Raw genomic sequence first — 21,727 nt, 5'->3', positions numbered from 1 at the left:
TTCCATTGTAGCTAGCCATGGTCTTCACCCCATTAGTTTTTATGGGTCGTAGAGAAAGGACCTGCCCTAAAGGTTTTTGTTTGATTATAAAGCGCTCGCTTTGTAGAAGAACTGTTAGCTTAAAAACTATATGTAACGTGAACGATACATACGTTTAATAGTGCTCTATCTTTAATAGCTTTACCATGTTATGCTAAGCTCGCTAAGTTCAAAGAAACATTCATCATTAACCAAAGCTAATTCTTATTATGCATTACTCACAAAAATGACCGAAATATTTCATCATGGTTAAGATGTCCAATCCTGCAGGCAGAGTAAATGTAGAAAGCAAACATTAGTAATACACAAGGTTTGTTTTAAATTAGCGTCATGCTACATGATTTAGGGACTGCATTGTGTGATTCATTTGCATGTGTCTTTTTTCTCAACAGAGTGAATATAGAGGAGCTGCATACATTTTGTTTTGCTGTTGTGGTTTCGTACATTTGCATGCAGCCTGTGCTGGTGGCACATTAGCATGCTAAGAAACTTTCTCTGTGAAGTCCTAAAAAGAGGAACTAAACCCCAGACCACAGGGAAGCCAAGGACCCACACATACGCATTTACCGTACACATTTACACACTTAGATACACTAAAAATAAAAAAACACAGAAACAATCCCCTATTTGATAAAGAAAGATTCTTTATACATATAAGGCATGGCTACTTCTGTTAGCATAGTATATTTAAAAATATAAACACCTGCGTCAGGTTCAGTTTTTGCAAATATGAACGTGTCGGAATGTCCCGTTGCCCTTTACTGCCCTTTACTGCTCATTACTGTTGTAATGGCCATAATGAGAGACATGAAAATGCAGAGAGGGAGAGAGAGAGAGAGAGAGAGAGAAAGAGAGAGAGAGAGAGAGAGAGAGAGAGAGAGAGAGAGAGAGAGAGAGAGAGAGAGAGTGAGAATTTTACGCCGACTATATGTTCATGTGCAAGAGTGGATATGTCTGTATACGAGACTGAGAGTGCAACGTCTGAGGCAACACTTTTTGCATGTTAAATCATCATCTCTTATCGAAAATCTTGTCATAATCTCACTTTTGCTAGCTTCCGCTTTGACTACACATACCCTCATGGCAGTCACCGTGTGTTAATTATATTGGACTGACTAGCTGTTCTGTAGTACATCAATATTTCCTTGTATTTTCATTTCTTGCAGCATTTTGTGCGTCAAGGCTGTGGTCTCTAACTCAAAGTCTGTACGCAAGGATCTCGAATTTAGCTATATGCTAATTACTAAGCGGATATTCTGACCCTAAAGAACTGACCCTAAAGAAAGCTAAAAGGCTCAAAGGTTTTTGTTGTGAATCTTCCGAAAACACATATTTTAAAGATTGTTCCATTCGTAGTAAGTGCCGTCAATTAAAGAACGTGTGGCTCAAACTATTTCCCTCACGTAAGCATGCAAACTACAAGATCCCTGCAGACGAAATATCATGACACTGCAAAACTAGCAGGCACAGTTTTGTGTTCTTCAGAAATGAAGCTTTTTGTGGTGACTTTGGTTTGACGCTTCTGTGTCACACGATGCAGTGAGCAGGGAATAATGATCGCATTGCTTTTGATTGGCCAATGTATTGGTTATTTCCTAAATAATCTTTTTTGTATTTGTTGTCAGATGACAGTCATTTGTCTATTGACAGCAGTTTCTAACAAACACTGACATAAGCTAGCTAACTATTTAAAACTAAATCTATTTATTTATAGTTTAGTAGTGGGTTAGTGTGCAAATATATGACCGTAAACAATGCTAATAATGAAATATTAACCAGAATTTACTTTAGGGCATGCCATGCACACAAGAAAACAACGTTGGAAAGCAAAATCATTCAGCGTCATTATGTATTTTATATTATAATTATATTTCTCAAATCTGTAAACAAAATAGATGCTTTTGAATGTTATAAAATGTTATATGTTAAGAAAATACATCCGATAAAAAGGCAAACATTGCTTTGCAAACCAACATGGGACTTTTTGGTTATCTTCCAGTGTTTGGTTATCCTTCTCGATTTGACTGAAATATGAATCAAGTTCAACTCTTTTTCCGGGTTGACCGTGAAAGGGGGAAAAAAATTATGGAATGTTTGTAAATATTGTAGATGCCATGGGAACAAGCACCTGATAGGCGGTTCCCTGTGGCAGACATAATTTTTACTATGACAACTGTGTTTAAACATGTGACCTGAGCCTGGCTTCCTTGAGATTTCAACCTGCAGTTTTAATATAACCTTAAACATGTTTTAACACTATACCATCTTAGAAGGACCTCATAACCCAAATAATGCTTCTGTAGGAAGAAACTCCTCTCGTCTCCTTTCATTATTGTGCCATAAAAAGGCATCAAATATGTGTAAACAAGAACCTAAAGGGGAACTCCACGAAAAAAGTATGTTTTGGACCACCACATAATTTTCATTAGTGCTTATTTCCAGTTTTTGACCTGCCAAACTTGTCTGTTGTCATTACTGGTCTGACTTAAAGACCCCATATTTCAAACATTTTTGTTGCTGTTAGTTCATGATATAATAAACTTTGAGGCCATGTAGCTACATTAGTGTCCTGAAAGTTGACAAAATGTAGCAGATATAGCCTACACTGTTTAAATGTTCTTATAGGCCTACACATTTTATATTTTAAATCAAAAATCTTTAAATTCTGAGAATATGGAAAAACTATGGTGCATTTATATACATGTCCAATCAAATCTCTCTAGAATGAGAACACCCCTCCCCCTAATACCACCTGTCACTGATTAGCAATAGCAAGTTGCAAGTTCATGTTTTGGTGGCTAATATTTCACTCTTGTTTGGGAAATACATCAACATAGGAAAGAAAACCGGTCTTCAAACCATCCATCCATCATCGGGTCATGAGCTGTGTGCTGAATTTTCATGAAAAGGTATGTAGCCTACTGTCTACTTTTTATTAGTTGTACTGAGAGAACAGCCATGAGGTGATTTAGGTGCGTTCATACCATGCCATAATTACCGTAAAGATTCTGAACTGTAAAAAGCCTTCACGTGGTTGTTGAACTTGTAAATACAACATGTAAACGGCCTTGAAACGGCGCTGTGCTGGCCTATCGGTGTATAACATCAAAGTACCGATTCAAAAACATACGGAGCTTTATTTACGGTAATTAGGCTACGACATGGCGTGAACGCAGCGGCAGCATTAAAATTGGAGTCATATTAACACACATGTAGACCTGGATTAACTAAAAGTAAAACCGTAAAAACACATTTCCCCCCCCCAAATCTCTCATCTTTATTAGGTTTAAGTTGAAAATAGCGCCATACGCACGCATATACATACATGCACATATAAATTACCAATTATTTCAAATGGAAAATATAAACATAAAAAATTATTAAAAATTATAATATCTCATTATAATAAGTTATTATCCTCATCTAATTTCTACACTACTAAAAGTTAAATCATCTTCAATGTTAGTTCCTGCTAAGATTGTGGGTTCGATTCCCAGTGACCACATACTGAAAAAAACGTATAGAACTTGAATGCACACTAATTTATTTGGGGTATAAAGAAGCTGTCAAAAACACATGTAAATGCATTCTGTATCTTGTTTTACCATAGCTTAAGTTATTTTCCACAAAAGCAACTCCCAATATGATAAAAATATCTGTTGATGACTGTGTGAGCCATCTAATAAGAATCAGATCCAAAAATGACCTGTCTGCTTGTAATGCAATTACTCATTTGGCTAAACTCATAAGATTTTGAGCAGTTGAATGTCAGCGGTGCAGATTTCCTTCCTGTTCATTGTTTTAAAGGGTGGAAATCTTTCTTATTAGACTTGATATGCCAGCGGCGGCTGAGTTAAATGCAAAATCTGCTAACGAGGGCCAGGCGTTTTCAGCGCTGAGAGTTATGATAGTTGTGTTCACTGGAACGGCCGGGGAGTCCTTATTAATTCAGGTGACTGCTGAATGAAGTGTGTCAGTGGTTATATGACCACACCATGGGATTCATGTGGGTCTCCAACAAACCACTCCATATTTACCTAAATTAACCACACGCAAACATACTCTTGAACTTTTACACACATCTCTGGTCTGTGCTGTGACCTATTACAATTCTTACTGTCATACCTGAACAGTTATTTGCTTGAAACCACATACGCATTTAAACACACCTAAACCCAAGCTAGTCTAACCACACACATAAAGAGATGCCTGTGTTGGAAAAAAAAATAAAGAACTACACATCTGTCTGGCCGGGTTTTCCCCTGTAATATGTATGCATTGTTTGACAGAAGGCCTATCAGTGATTAGCAAGCGGATGAATTTCGTATATTCTAGGCTTTAAAGAGTATTACACTTGGAAAAATTACATAAATTTTTTTAGAGTCATAAATAATTATGAATAATAATTACTATTTTATTTTCTGAAAGCCACTAATTATATATATATATATATATATATATATATATATATATATATATATATATATATATATATATATATATAAAATATATATATATATATATATATATATATATATATATATATATAAAATATATACACACACACACATACATATACAGTCATGTGAAAAAGAAAGTAAAGCCTATTGAATTCTGTGGTTTTATGTATCAGGACATATTAAAAAATCATCTGGTCTTTGGCAGGTCTTAAATTAGGTAAAAACAACCTCAGATGAACAACAACACATGACATTACATTGTGTCATTTTTTTAAAATCAAAAACTAAGCCAAAATGGAGAAGCCATGTGTAACAAACGAAGTACCCCCTTACTGCTTCAATAGGAATTAAGAGTGCAAGTAGCAGTCAGGCATTGCTAATCAAATGCCTTTGATTAATTGATCATCATCAGCAAGCGTGACCAACTCTATAAAAGCAGAAGTTTTGGCGGTTTGTTGGTCTGGAGCATTCAGGTGTGTGTTAACACAATGTCATGGAGGAAAGACATCAGCAATCTTAGAGAAGCTATTTTAAGCTGCCCATAAATCTAGGAAGGGTTACAAGGCCATTTCCAAACAAATTGAAGTCCATCCTTCTACAGTGAGGAAGATTATTCACAAGTGGAAAACATTTAAGACAGTTGCCAATCTTCCCAGGAATGGACGTCCCAGCAAAGTCACCCCAAGTTTAAACCTGTGCACTGCTAAGAGAAATTGCAAAAAACCCAAGAGGTACATCTCAGACTCTACAGCCCTCATTTAAGATGTTAAAGTTCATGACAGTACAATTATAAAAAAAAACTCAACAAGTATGGCTTGTTTGGAAGGGTTGCCAGGAGAAAGCCTCTTCTCTCTAAAAAAACATGGCAGTATGGCTTAGGTTTGCAAAGTTGCATCTGAACAAACCACCAGACTTCTGGATCAATGTCCTTTTAACAGACAAGACCAACGTGGAAATGTTTGGCCATAATGCACAGCGCCACGTTTGACAAAAAACAAACACAGCATATCAGGACAAGCACCTCATGAGTGGATGATGATTTGGGCTTGTTTTGTAGTCACAGAACCTGGGCACCTGTAGTCATTGAGTCGACCATGAACTACTCTGCATTCCAAAGTATTCTAGAGTCAAATGTGAGGCCATTTGTCCAACAGCTAAAGCTTGGCCGAAATTGGCTCATGCAACATAACTTGATCCCAAGCACACCAGCAAATCTACAACAGAATGGCTGAAAAAGAAAAGAATCAAGGTGTTGCACTGGCCCAGTCAAAGTCCAGACTTCAACACGATTGAAATACTGTGGCAGGACCTTAAGAAAGCGTTGCATAAACAAACACCTGCAAATCTCAATAAAATAAAGCAACGTTGTAAAGAAGAGCGGGCCGAAATTCCTCCACAACGATGCGAGATACTGATAAAGTTATATAGAAAATGATTACTTCATTGGTAGTCATTAGTCATTGCTGCTAAATCTGGTGTTACAAGCAATTGAATCATAGGGTTTCAATTTTGGCTTTATTTTTGTTAAATAAATATTGGGACAGTGTAATATGTCATGTGTTGTTGTTCATCTGAGGTTGCATTTACCTAATTTTAAGACCTTCTAAAGACCAGGGGTGCGTTTCCCGAAAGCATCGTTAGCCAACTATGGTCGCACGTTCCGTCTTTGTCAGCATAGTTTAGCGAGTCTGTGTTTCCCGAAAACATAGTTCTAACGAACATCCGCAAACAGTATCGCAAAGTTGTGTGTTTGGAGCGACAGCTCTCGACCTGTGGTTAGAAGCTTAGTTTCTTGTTTGCATGACATGTGGACTCAATAAATCCTTATCTTGAGCCTAATAAGCAAGCTGACATTCAGTACGATCTATATCTTTTATTTAAAATAGATACAAATGTAATTTACGTCTTTTAGTTTGTCAAGAGATTTAAAGCTCCGTTTTTTTTAGTGCGAACGTGCTCTACTAAGAACGAGCCTATGATTGAATCTGGAAATAAAGCAAAATAACTGAGAAATAGTTCTCAAATGCCATGTCCGTAATTGATAGCAAAACGTCTTGCATTAAAGATACAATATGTAATTTTTTGCACCGCTAGGGGTCGCTGACCACTTACAATAACAAAGGCGTACGTTGATGATGCAATATTTCCTGCGGAATTATGGAACTTGTCGTCAAGCCGATGGATCTAATAATGTTTATGGGTGAGTGAATACATTGATGTTTTTATCATGACTGTGGTATGAAGCAGGGCGCAATTGCTAATAAGAGACATATCAGCGGCACATGCGAGTCCCGCGGATATAAAGGACATTTAGTTCTACCGAACTACCCGCAAGTGCTGAATTACTACTCACACAGGTCAGTTTATTTGACGAATTAAAGGTGCTCTAAGTGATGTCACGCATTTTTTAGGCCAAACATTTTTTTGTCACATACAGCAAATATCTCCTCACTATCCGCTAGCTGTCTGTCTCCTGAACACACTCTAAAAAAACACTGTGTCTCTGTAGACACCCCAGGCTCCACAAACAGCAACAAAAACAAACTGGACTAACCCGCACCACAACATAACAAACAGTGTTCCAGCCAATAACCGACAAGAAGGATTTGGGGGTGGGGTTTGGGTTGTTAGTGCGCGGATGTGGAGGAGGGAGGGTAGGGGTGGGAAAAAAAAATCGATTCTTAGATGCATCGCGATGCGGACATGGACGATTCTGAATCGATTCACAAATGCCAAAAATCGATTTTCAAAAAAAAAAAAAAAAAAATTTTTTTTTTTTTTTTGAAAATCGATAATAACGTAATATTGACGGAACGCAAAAGACGGAACTCTGAAGCGTGGAAAAGCGCATTACACAATCAATCGCAACTTTTATTGCCAAGGATTTGCATCCAGTCGTTGAGAACCAGGGCTTTCGCGCTATGTTGCACACTTTGGAGCCGAGATACAACGTCCCATCTCAGAGATATTTTACAGACACAGCGATCCCCACACTCTACAACAAGACCAAAACCGAAGTCATGGAATCACTGAAGAAAGCGGGTAGGATAGCTCTAACATGTGATGCGTGGACATCCGTATTTTATGTTAATAGAGATTCAGAATATGTTGAAATTTGTTATAGTTTGTTATTGTTGTGATTTTTACTGTAGTGAATTTACTGTTGTGAAATGAAAAATCAATAATCGAGAATCGTTAATAATCGAAAATCGACTGTAATAGAATCGGGACTTCAATAATCGTAATCGAATCGAATCGGGAAATCAGACAGATTAACCACCCCTAAGGGAGGGTCTAGCTAGCCTCCGTTTTGTTTGGCAATAGTTCGAACGTCAACAAGAAGTGACGTCACCCAGGATCGCTTAGAGAACCTTTAAACTTGTAAGGGTAACGCAGTTTCACTTTGTCTACACTATCACACTAAACTGCATTTGAGAGTGGTGATAGTTATAATGTTATTCTATGTGTTAGTTTGTTGGCTATATGAGACTAGCAGTAAGCTTGATCATCATTAGAATAACATACTGATCATATTCTAACATCTCATCACATTGAACTAAATAACATTGATTCGTTTTATGTACATTTGCTCACCTGTCTAATAAAGTACATGCAAGAGCGGTGTCTTTGTCAAGTCGAAGTTTGTCACGGACGTGGAGCTCTAGGCGTCTCGCTGATATTGATCTCGTTTTACTTCTCCTTTTTTCCCAAAGTCTGCTTGCCATGGTCCATAATGTTTGAACGAAACAAGAACAGCGTGCAGCTAGACGTTACGCACTATGCAGTTGTCCACGTCTGTCGCCATGGTTACTATGTCAGTACTACGAGCGTAAACCAGGGATAGCACGCATATTACATCATTGACAGGCGACAAGTGAACAGGGATTGTGGGACGGAAAATTCTAATTGGATTATTTAAAATAGTAATTTCCCTGAAATTAAAAATCTTTGGGAACTTTTGGGATATTGTAAGTACATAACTGCAGGAAATATATCACACTGTGCAAGTGATTTTTGGATATTTTATTACAAAATTCGTACATATTGTACCTTTAATTCGATCTCAAACAGATTTATTAAAATAAGTTATTAGTCTAACACCTGCGTGACCGCATTAACCAATGTGGTAGAATGAGCAATTTACAACAATACGGTTTGGGGAAACAGTCAATCATGACTAGCTAGTTAATTTCTAGGTATGGAAAACGCACCTCAGATTCGTTTTTTTATGTACTTCTGTATAAATGAATAGATCCAAAGCAAAATTGATTGACCCATTTTTTGATTGCGTTTATTGATAGCAAAATGCATGATCACATTAGCCAAAATATTTAATAAAAAACACTGCAGATTCTGTGTGGCCTGGTGATTAGATTAAATAAAAATGAAATGATAGCCTACATCTTTATAACATGCTATAATCACACAGATCATTATCATTGCAAAAAGTCATCACATAAAATTAAAGCCTAACAGTCAATCTGAAAACAGTATAAAACATATGACAACAACCACAATTGACTTCAATTACAAAGCCTGTCAGTTTAATTTCAGATTCTTAGTTTGCCACTTTTGTGGAAGCGTCTTGGCCCAGCCCGATGAACTATTGCCAAGAATTTTAATAAGGCTGAAGCCAAGTCGTACGTGAAAATACATGCTTCATGTTGATAAAAATGAGAGCGGTTTAGCTGTTTGTGGTGATGTAATGAGCAGTGTCTGTGAAGTTGTGTTTAAAACGTCAGGAACGCTGTCCCTCTGTTGCTAAGGTGAGCAGTTATCTGTGGTCTGTATGTTTGTTTTCAACACTCTTTTGCCACTTGAGAATGCAGTGTTCAGCATTGTCTTTTCAGCAATCGTAAATCTTTAGCATAATCTCCCGTCAAAACATGGAAGATAACAGATAATCATCTCTCTTTCGACTGGGGAAGCCTGGGGGTTTGCAGGGTGGCCAGTCGACGAGACTACATGCCGGCTGCCACACGTACACACACACACATAGACAGTCTGGTGGAATATCGCAATAATACATGTAAAATAATCATTTTGGATAAAAAAAAGTTGTTCATTATTCATGTATTCATTAGTGATGTTTACCTAGGCAAGCATCACTACTGGTATTAAAGGGATAGTTCACCCAATATGAAAATGATGCCATTATTTACTCACTCACAAGCCATCCTAGGTGTATATGACTTTCTTCTATCAGCCAAACACAGTTATATTAAAAAAATATGCTGGCTTCTTCCAAGCTTTATAATGGGAGTGAATAGGAACTGAGATTTTGAAGTGCACTCTTAAAAATAAAGGTTAGTTTTTGGCAACATCCATAGAATCTTTCCATTGAACAATATGTTATTTCTATTGGAAATAAAGGTTCTTGAGACTATTCAAACGTTCTTCACACTAAGAAAAACATTTTCTTTTAAGAACTGAACATTAAAAGGTTCTTTGGGGAATCACCTAACCACTTTGGAGTATATAGCACCAATATGAATGGTGCCATAAATCATCCGTCTTGAGTAGAGGTGTAATATTACTTTTCCAAGTAATTGAATGTGATTTAGCCATTGCTTGAACAAACTAGTGAACAAAAAAAATCATTGCGAATTTTGATGTACTCTTTCGATCACCTAGAACTGTCTAACAATGCTCTAGCAAACACAAACAACACCTTGACCATTTTAACCAAGGTGTTAAACCTTTGAACCGGTTTTACCGCTTTACTTAAACCATCTGATTGAACATTTCACTAAAATAAAATTGACTATCCAACACACACAAATGAAAAATGTGACCCTGGATCACAAAACCAGCCATAAGTCGCATGGGTATATTTGTGGCAATAGCCAACTAAACATTGTATGGTATAGTTTATTTGGTAAATTTCCTACCTTAAATATATAAATGTTATTTTTGTGAGTGGATGCAGCTCAATCGGCAATAGAAATGGAAACCTTTAAAGGCGATTTTCTCAATATTGATTTTTTTGCACCCTCAGATTCCCAATTATCAAATAGTCGAATCTCGGCCAAATATTGTCCTATCCTAACAAACCATACATCAATTGAAAACTTATTTATTCAGATTTCAGATGATGTATAAATCTCATTTTTAAAATTGACTCATAAGACTGGTTTTGTGGTCCCGGGTCACAAATATGACATTTGGCCTTTGAACTTTGCTTTGCTTCTCCTATGCTTGGTTTATTCTCACGTGTGGTTGGACAACAAAACTTGTGCTTTGTGAAGCTTGGTGAATCATGGTGCTAAAAGTTCATTAGTTCATCAGTAGAAGGGGACAGAATGGGGCATTACGGTAATCAGACACACACTTACGCAGAGTTCAGCAGTTCACACTTGGTAAAGCATAAAGAGGGGGCGTTCAGGTAGATGACAACAGCGACAGATGGAGTGAATGATGAGCGAGAGAGAGACAGAAGAGGAGGAGTTGAAGGGGCTTCTGGGATTTTTAGGGAGGGAAAGAACATGTCTTTAGTGGGAATAAGAGGTGATTTGAAGGCCAGAGAGGGAAAGGTGTGTGCATATGTGTGACCATAAACACAGATCCTCTTTCAAACAAATCTATGCTTCTGAATGGAAGAGTAGCCGAAAACGTACACGCATAACAGTGACTGTCTGGTGGTGAAACTGGAATTGAACTGGTTTTAAAATGCATTTTTGGGAATCTGCTTTGAAACCGTAACCTCTGTGATACAAGCTGCTCAAAAAACCTTGTTTGTTAACTATACTAGAAACTACCAACAAAAAGAATACCAAAAAACTACTTTTTAAAATGAGGAATATCCATCCAAATGAATCAGTTTACTAAAATGAATTGACTTCCCAATGATACAATTGTTAAGGATTTTATTTGAACCGGTTCACTTACAAGAACCATCCAAAACAAACTATTGGAACAATCCTATTCAATAAAATGTGTTAGACTTATATCTACTGTAACGATACGTTGGAAAATTGTATATGATATTTATATGTACATTAAATGTTTTATATAAAATATGTACTTTTAAAATGTGAACTGCCCCCCCCCCCCCCCCCCATACCATCCAAAATGCATCATCTTAAATATGGTATAGCCTAATAAACTGAATTTTATTCAAAGGAAAATGGGTAGCAAAACACTCCACATACCTTTCCAGTAAATGTTACCATTAACACAATTAAATTGGAAAAATGGTCCTTGATGTATATATTTGTATTTTCAGAGCAGTCATCCTAACGTACACAATACTTTTAGATGCTAAAGGCAAAACTGTCTTCTCAGTGAAAATCACCTTATTTGCATGAATTATTCTCTTCTCTTCTCTTCTCTTCTCTTCTCTTCTCTTCTCTTCTCTTCTCTTCTCTTAAATTAAATCTTTTCTAAATGGATTTAAAATGTTTTTTATTTATTATTAAATTATTCCTAGTCCAAATTGCTCTCCACATTAATTTTATAAGGGGAAATGTGTAATTTCTGCAACAATAGTGTCATTAATTGGGATTGCAACAAGGATTTTCAACAGATTTCAAACACTCCCCTCTTCTGTCATTGGTTAGTCCTTGCCTTCAACTATTGGCTATTGGTTAAGACAATTTTGCAAGGGTTGTTCAAACAAACAGAGCAATGATTTGATAGTGCCACAGTGTTTATACTTTTCAGAGGAATACATCTACTAATGGCCTTAAAGTTGTTTTTACATATTATATTATCTTGGGAAAAAGAAAGTATTTCAACATACAATAAAAAATTACCCACCTTTAAACGAAACCTTTATTAAAAGCAACTTGAATAAACTTTCATTACAATTTTTCACATTGCTAAAACATATTTCTTTAAACCTTCATCCATTTTTTCACAACATTAAACACAAAACCAAATCTTCAAACTACATTCACAAAACCCACGACTCTTATTGGAAAATCAAACAATTGCCTCATCCATTTCTCCTGTACTCAGAATCAAACATTGCATTCAGATCTTACACACAGCCAGTCAATATATAAACACTACAGATCATTTATTATATGTAGTTTCAGAAAAAAGTATATTGTATACTGCAATTACGTAAAAAAGGTGAATGTATTGTTTACTTTAAGTATCATATTGTATTGATTGTATTGTGTTATGGGTAGGGTTAGATTTAGGGGTAGGGATAGGGTTAGGACTACATTTTTGGACAGGAATGTTGTTCCAGGATCAACAAAATAAGTTGATCCTGGAACATGTCTTGGCAAAATCACGGTGACCCTTCCTCCTCTCCCTCTCAGATCGTTTCCTTCTGTTGTTGGTATCAACATTCAGTGCACCTGTGCCACCAGTGCACTCTGAGCTGGCTTAATTTGTACAGTTGGTTTGATCACATCATTAGAAACAAGTGTGACCAATTTTGAACCATTGTGCGTAAATGTTCTGTGATGTAGTTGTGTTTAAAGGTGAACTATATAGTTTTTTTTACCTTAACCGAACAGCTTCGGAGTCATTGGAATGGTTATATTACCTTTTTCGGGTTCAATGGTGGTCGAAATGCGGAAAAAAACACACTTGCAACTCCGAGCCGGTGGACCGTCAGGAAGTATCACGTGATATCAGGTCTCGCGATGTAAAGAATTGCTTTGCGGCAAAAAGAAATCTGCTAAAATTCTGTCCTTATTGCGCTCCCTGAAGCTCCCTGAAAATGAAGAAGACGTTTTAAAGAATGTCCCGTCTGCTTTGATGTCGTTGATCTACTAGCCTCTGGTATCCGAGAGCCGCCAACAAGTTTTTTGACAGTGTTGTCAAATATCTATTCCGACGCTGTAGGGGGAGCTCTATAGAGAAACCTGCAAGCAAAAATCGAGAATACAGCGAAGAAATTCCCGAAACTGCATAGCCCTGCTTTAACCTTTGCCTCTTATGTTTACAGAGTTGCAACACAAGTGCATCAAGGTGCGAATGTGTTTAAAGTTTTGCAAAAAGAGTGCATGATATTTGCAAATGGTGTCTAACTGCTTGAACTTGTTTAGGGTTTTACAGAAAGAGTGACTTATTCGACAAACGGGATTAGGCCTTTAAGAATTTGGTTCAGAGTAGTATGGAGTTCAGTGTCTTAGCGATTGTGTAAAATAGTTTCAAACCTGTGACATTTGTATTGCTAGCACAAAACAACCTGTTTAGCTACAACTAAGAGCTCCATTACGCCTATGAAAACTATGAAAGAGCTACCTCTGAGCAATACTATTTTCCTCTAGGCGAGCAAAGACACAGGTGCTGATGTTAAGATTTTTTTACACACACACACACACACACACACACACACACACACACACACACACACACACACACACACACACACACACACACACACACACACACACACACACACACACACACACACAAGGGTGTTTTGCTATCCTTGTGAGGACATTCCATAGGCGTAATGGTTTTTATACTGTACAAACTGTATATTCTATCCCCTTACACTGCCCCTATCCCTAAACCTACCCATCACAGGAGACATTCTGCATTTTTACATTTTCGAAAAAATATAATTTAGTATGTTTATTAACCCGTTCCCCTCATGGGGACCGCTGGCTGGTCCCCACAATGGAGGTGATTTCAGGTTTTACTATCCTTGTGGGGACATTTGGTTCCCACAATGTAATATAAACAAAAGCGCACACACACACACACACACACACACACACACACACACACACACACACACACACACACACACACACACACACACACACACACACACACCTACACACACCTACACACACCTACACACACCTACACACACACACACACCTACACACACACACACACCTACACACACACACACACCTACACACACACACACACCTACACACACACACACACCTACACACACACACACACCTACACACACACACACACCTACACACACACCTACACACACACACACACCTACACACACACCTACACACACACACACACACCTACACACACACACACACACACCTACACACACACACACACAGACACACACACACAAACACACACACACACACACACACACACACACACACACACACACACACACCTGACCTGAGGATAGATTCATCTTGGCACAGTCTGGTTGTGAGTTTGAAGTGTTGCATTTGAGATTCTTCTGTCATTGATAGTCTGGTTTTTAAACTTGCTTTGTCCTGAACCATAACTGTCTATATTTGGAGCATACCACACGTTTGTGTTACGGATCTGTTAAGGAGATGTCTATTAATTTTCTAAATTATCTAACTGATAAAACAGATTAGAATATATAACAGGCAAACAAATCCCATAAAATTCCATTGACCAAAGCCATATCTACAGTCTTTAATTACTTAGTGTGACATTCACCAACAGCATACTAAAAACGTTTGTGATGCACCTTCTTCCAGCTGTCAGCTGGACGAGTAGGACCATGTAGTGTTGCACAGTGTACCATGGCTTTTACTCAAGATCTCCCTGGAATCATATTTTCATAAAATACTTTAAAAAAATATATAAACCCAGCATAATATATGCACTTGATGCACAGTTGCTTAGTTGATAGCGCTGTTTCCTCACAGCAAGAAAGTCTTCAGCCGAGTCCTTGCTGAGCGAGGAGGCCTTTCTGTGGATTTAGCATTTTTTGCTTTTTTCCCCTCATTTATGCATGGGTTTCCTCAGAGGGTTTCCCCCACAATTCAGGTGAATTTGAGACCCTAGATTGAATTTGAATGCGAGTGCTGTGTAAATGTGTGTATGTCTGTGAGTGTTATCCATGCGATCCCTGCCTTTGGCTCCAGCATCATTGAGGGATAGGCTCCAGCATCCTTGCGACGCTACAAAGGTAAAGCGGTTTGGAGATCGGATGGATTGGATTAGAAGTTATTTGTGTTATTTAGTGCCTACATTTCTAGGGCTCATTGGGTGCCATATACTTCTAATATATAGAAAGTTATAAATATAAAATGTCATTTTGCACTGGTGCCTGTAACTACACTATTTGTTGTCTAGTCAATTATCAGTTAAGTAAAATGTCCCTTCAGGGATGTCATGTTCCAATGTTCTGCCTTCAACATTCTGCGGATAGTTTGAAGAATTGAGTGCGGAAGTTACTCACACTAGGCTTCCCCTTGCCTTTAATCCCCTACACTCTCCTTTTCTCACTTTCTCACTTCCTCACTGATAAAGATGGAGTGAGTTTGTCTGGGACATGGACTCTTGGGGATCTCTGCCTGTGTTTGTTTAGTAGGCGGGGAGCTCAGCAGAGACCATGTGTGTTTTTGTACTGCTCGACTTTTTCTGAGGTAATGCTGCCCTGATATGACCGCATGGGAGAGAGGGAGTGGGAATGTGACAGAGCAAAAGTGCACCGTCTGCAGTGTCTCGTCTGGTTCTTTGAGTTTATATTCATCTTTTTGCAGCCGGTTTGCTAATACTATAGCTGATGTCACAGTATGAAAATATCAGCTGTTAATGGGTCAGCTTGGCTTTTAGAGTATCCTTAGAGGAAGTTGGACGAGCCGTCGGCTGTTGTTGGAGTGTGAATTGGACATTTGTTTGGAGTATTTGAGTTGAGGCTGGAGTTAAGGTCACTAGAAGTGGCTGCGGTCAGGGACACCTCGCTGGAAGAGGAAATGGAAATGCAGGGAGGCCTCGGATCAACCACTATGATTCGCTGCATGGTTCTATTCCTGGAGGTTTGGGAGTTGGGGTGGGAATTTTAAGGAGTGTAGCTACTGTCATTCTGATTCCACTGAACAATTCTGGTTCCTGAATGATTCCATTAACTATTATTTTATTCAGTTGAGGGGTAAAGGAATTGCACCCCCCTTGATTATACATGCCTTATAACAAAAAAATAAATAAATCTAGCAATATTACGTAGAGGTCGACCGATTCATCGGTTTTGCCGATTAATCGGCACCGATTGTTGACTGGTGGAACTATCGTTATCGGCAAAAATATATACCGATAGTTTTTCCTGGTTGCGTCCATTGCTGGAGCGGCTGAGAAGCGCGCGCTGTCATTCATTACACATGAGAGCTGAGAAGGGTCTGCTGGCATGATGCAGTACAAGAGCGGCCTCTAGAGGTGTAATAAAAACTCGTGCCTCGTGTTGTTTATTTCGACACGTGATTCTGCGTGCTGCACTGAGAGCACATGCTGCGTGGAGAGCGCTGACATCAGATGCGCGTTTAAAGCACCGACAGCTCAAATGTATGTATACAGTACATTTTGTCACATCATTATAAAGTGATTAATTTGTTGACTAAATGCTGCATTAGTAGAGAAAGAACAGCACAACAGTGTGTTTGTTTGCCTTCGAGGCTGAGAGGACGCTAACATTAGTAGTACCTCAAGCGGTTAAAACACTGACAAACATAAACGTAAGTCCGACCCGAATGTTTAATGTCACAATTGTTACCTCTATTTGCATTAGTTCATATCCAGCTGGTCACTTTTATGCATTAAATATGCAGAGAAGTTGCATATTTAAAGCTAGAGACGTAAGCAAACTGATATGTTCATACAGCCGACAGAAACATAAACGAATCAGAAAAGCATTCGATTTCGGTTATTTATTTTTTTTCATCTTCACTTTAATACAAATTTTGTTACTTTTTTATTAATTAAGTTGGCTTGAAAATAACAGTTAAATAGTTACATTTTGAATGTAACTGGTTTTATTTGTTATTTCAGTATTACTTTTTATTTCAGTTTGAATGAATGTCTTTTATTGACTTAAATATTTATTCACATTTATATAATTTCATTTAGCATGTTTTCATGGTTCAATACAGTTTTATTATTTTTATAATAAAGTTCAGCACTGTTTTACTTGGAGTGTTATGTTTGTTTTTATCCAGTATCAATTTTAAAAACTATCGGTTCATTAATCGGTTATCGGCAAGTATGGCCCAACCTAGCTATCGTTATCGGTAAAATCCACTATCGGTCGACCTCTAATATTACGGTCAACCATACTTTGGATTTAGTTTGTGAGTTTAGAAAGGAATAAATATGACCGAAGATAATTTCTTATGCACTTGAAAGTTGATTGGTCTGCGCAATTCCAGAACCGTGCATGGGCATGAGTTTGTGCACCCAAAGTGAGATCATCGTGTCATGTAATTTCCATAGATCCAAAGCTGAATACGCAGGCTCAGATAGTAGGGGGTTCACTCTTAAAAATAAAGGTTCATTATTGGCATTCATGTTGCCACGAAGAATCGTCAATATCCATGAAAACTTTTCATCGCACAAAAGGTAATTTTATTGAAAAAGGTTCTATAGAGTATTAAAATGTTTTTCACAGTAAGAAAAAAAGGTGATTTTAAGAACTGGTCCCTGAAAGGTTCTTTGGGGAACAAAACATTGTTCTTCTACATCCTTTATTTTTAAGAGTGTAAGGTGGGTCATTTTTAAAGTGGTGTTTCTTCTGCATAAGCGAACATTGCAGAAGCATTAAACGGAAACAAACGTCAAGACTATCATTCGACTGCCGTATTTTATATATTTTATTAATGGATCCAGTTCTTAATCCTCAACAATATTTAGGAAGAGTGCGCATGTCAGAATGACGTGTGTGTGCATTTCTGTTCATGGCTTGTCTTCTCCTAGTTCTTTAGTACTGACAGCACTCGCCTCCTGTCCACTTTGATATACTGATAACTCAACGGGACTCTGATGAATTTGGACAGAAATTTAATTATCCTAAGCTCTGGAACTTTTCTCCACTTTCGGTCTGCCTCTTATTAAAGATGGAGAGTCAGGCAATGCCAGTTATAGGGGTGGCATATGGATCGCTCCTCTAATTGACTGATAGTATCTATTGGCAGGCACACTGATTGGTCAATAAGATTGCATGGCAGAGTTTTCTGTCTAAGTCAGCAAGTTGACTGACACTGATTCTAAGCCATTCTATATCAAACATTTATATTTAGAACTCTGGCATCCATCGCAAGTAGCGAGAATCTTCTTCTGACGATTTAAATCTCATATGGCACTCGGGAAAGCTAATCCAAATGCTCTTTAAGCTGAATCTTGGAAAACGAAGAAACCTCAATGAAAGTAACTTTTGGAACAGAGCATACCAGTGGGAATCTTTAGAATGGAGTCAACTCTATTGTGTGCAATATTGTGTCAACGAATGTACATTGGTTGTAATTCAGAGTGCATTATGGCTAAAACATTTAAAAAAATACGGAGTGAAGTTGTTCAGAATCTGGACAACACTACAAAATGGCTGACATCACTTTTAGTGCACTATTTTGGGAATAGGAATACAAGAAAGGCGTCTGTGGCAACCAGACACCATTGTATGACAGTATCATGCAACAACACTGGCATACTGCCTTACCTGCTACACATATTTTGCAATCAACAGCAAAGTCTGTAAGAACATAGTAGAACTATGCAAATTGAGAAGCAACAAAACCTTTCTATAGACTGAGAAGTTGATTTTTGGCGGTCCGATTCCCCATTTACAGACGAGGTTGAGTAGGCGAGGGTAGCAGAAATGTTGTAAATGAATTGCTGTTAGAACTCAGAAGGAACATTGCTGGCATGGTTGGTTTAACGCTCTGTTTCTTACATTCTGTATCTCTTTCTTGTTCTCTACCTTTCTTTTTCGGTCTTGCTTGGTCTACTGCAGGCCACAGAGCAGGAAAAGGCAGGTGGTTGTCGCTAACGGTCGAACACTGTTTGCGTATGTGTGTACTGGATAAACAGGTTGAGGGGCAGAGGTGGGGTGTTTTTGGAGCGGGGGATGGGGAATGTTTTCCCTAAAACAATGAGTTTTCCGAGAGACTTAGCGCTGACTAGCTGAGTGTTAAAGCTGAGGGTGGGAGAGAAAGAAGAGGGTTTTTTTTTATTGTTCTGAGGTTCTGCCCAAATCAGCTTGGGGTTACAAGTCTTTATTGTGCTTGTTTCCCTTCAGTGCCTTAGCTCACACACATACATACTCTCTTTTCCTCATAACTAGCAGCCAGCCATTGTCATAGCTGTCTTTGTAATTACATCTTGTTACAGTAGAAGAGAGCAGAGATGTGTCCAGCATGCTAGCTGACTTGGCTGTACTGCAGTAGTAAATCTTCTCACAAGTTAGCGTCTCTAATAATCACTGTCACCTCAAAATGTCCTGTCTCACCCTAATTTTCCTTTATTTCCCTGGCACTTTGAGAATTTACACAGTTTAGATGTAAATAAAGATTGCCAGCTCTGTTTCAAAGATTAGCGACTTAGTCAGAGAATATCCTAACTGAAACAATGTCCCATTAGTGATCAAAAAAGAATGACATTAGCATGTTGCTAAGCTAGCTAAGTGTTTTTATTCATTCCATTTTATTCCATTTTCTTTGATGAATTTATTTTACTGAGCTAACTCTAGGAATGCATTCTGGTATTACCTTGGCTGTGAAGGATATGTGCTGCATTAGAATCTGGCCAAAAAAAGGTAACTTACATGGCAGCCCTTGCGTCAGGCAGTATCTACGATGTTGTAAAATGCTGTTTAGGTAGGTAGCTTGATAGATTTAGCAAAAAAAGCTCTGTTGTGATGTTGTTTCATGCGTCTTGTGTGGCTTTGATACAATCAAAGTACTTGACGTAATCATGCCAATGGGCGTTATACGTAGTTCATTATTAAATGGTTCGTAAATCATTTTTAGAGCCGAATGATTGTTTGGAGAAAAATATATGTTTGGTTTCCTAGCAGGTCTATAAATGGACCAATGAAACGCTCACCTGAGGCTGACAGGAATATATAGATCTAAACGAGAAGCTGGGAGAGAGAAAGAGGGAGGTGTGTGGGTAGTGAGGGAGAGTTTTAGAGGAAGAGAGGTGATCTTGAGGCCAGGATTGGGTCAGACTTGTTGTAGCATGTTGGAGTGATACGGAGAACTGCTGCAGGGTAGCATGAACTCACTGGTCTCTGTCTCTACCTCCAATCTTTCTTTAAATTCTCTCGCTCGCTAGTGTTTGGGAAACTGTAGCTTGTCATAATTTACTCATAATTGATTGTAGTTGGTTGGTCAAGCTACACTATTGATAAAAGTTGGCTAAATGCTAAGTAGCTAACTACATTGATGCTATTTAGGAGACAATAGGCGCATCTCTATTCACATACTTAAGTTCACACTGAAAGTTCCAACAAGTGCACTTTAAATACCCGGATGATGCACTTTTAACTAAAAACAACTAATGCTGCCTTGACATGTTGTCGGAATTTTCGTAAATACGAGTTTCCTAGTAGAAAATTGGAAAGGAAGCCCCTCTCAAGTTGTATTTACTTCACCAAGTGCAATATGTTCCTGGATCAACATTCCAACCAACCATTCACATTTTATGCACAAGTTTAAAGTTGATCAAGTTTATGTCAAGTTTAGGCTTAGTGTTAGGTGCTTCTACATCAGTGTTATTCACATATAATTTCCTTCTGATTTTAGGGATAACTTATGTGTATGGTAAGGTTTAGGGGTAGGGATATGGTTAGCATTACATTTTCAGACAGGAATGTTGTTCCAGGATCAACAAAATATGTTGACCCAGGAACATGTCTAACTCGGCAAAATCAGGACGTGCTGAGAATCTCTGAGATAATTTTGATACCTAAGTTTCCAGGTTAGGCAATAAACTTTAAACATGGCAGAGGGGAGAACGATTGCTGCTGTGAATGGTATTCTTTATAATTTTTATAATTTTTGTCTTTTTGTTAATAGTGCATATTTACGTATATGAATAACCATTTGAAGCATGTTATACGTTTTATACATAGCAAAAATAGCTTGTATTTGACCTAAATTCCAGAATTAGCATAAATATTAAAAATTCCAGCATAAATATGGAATGTTGGAATTAAGAAAATTAAAAAAAAGGTGAACCTGGTGACTAAAACGAACTGGACAGTCATTTTCATTTTATGAAATGTCTAAATGAACCGATTCGCTAATGTTCAAACTAACTGTTTGGCTAAAATGAATCAGACAACTCAGTGTTACTAAAGAAGGCGTTTTAAGAGCATGTTTGATTTGTTTGTGTGATGTTATGCCTGAAAACATGTAAGGCTGTGTGATACAATGCGACATAAAGATAGAGATCAAGATCAAGCGTTGTATCAAGCTACACACCAATTGTTGCGAAAACCTATGCTATGAGGGAAACTTAATTTAACAGTGTTGCTACTTTAATAATGTTGCTACTTCACTAAGCTTTCTTTCTTTCTTTCTTTCTTT

General features: G+C 37.8%; 1 protein-coding gene across 4 annotated transcripts in view; it reads left to right on the top strand.

Moving 5' to 3' along the window:
- The first annotated feature begins 2,789 nt into the window (after nucleotides 1-2,789).
- Nucleotides 2,790-21,727, top strand: part of celf2 (cugbp, Elav-like family member 2) — a 620,189-nt gene continuing 601,251 nt past the window's right edge. For all 4 annotated transcript variants that reach the window (XM_079623589.1, XM_079623577.1, XM_079623579.1 and 1 more), the window contains exon 1: nucleotides 2,790-2,948. The gene's annotated coding sequence lies outside the window, so the exon portion shown is untranslated. The remainder of the gene's footprint in view (nucleotides 2,949-21,727) is intronic.

Source organism: Phoxinus phoxinus, assembly GCF_949152265.1.
Source record: "Phoxinus phoxinus genome assembly, chromosome: 9".
In the NCBI taxonomy this organism is placed as follows: Eukaryota; Metazoa; Chordata; class Actinopteri; order Cypriniformes; family Leuciscidae; genus Phoxinus; species Phoxinus phoxinus.
This window is presented reverse-complemented; position numbering and strand designations above follow the sequence as displayed.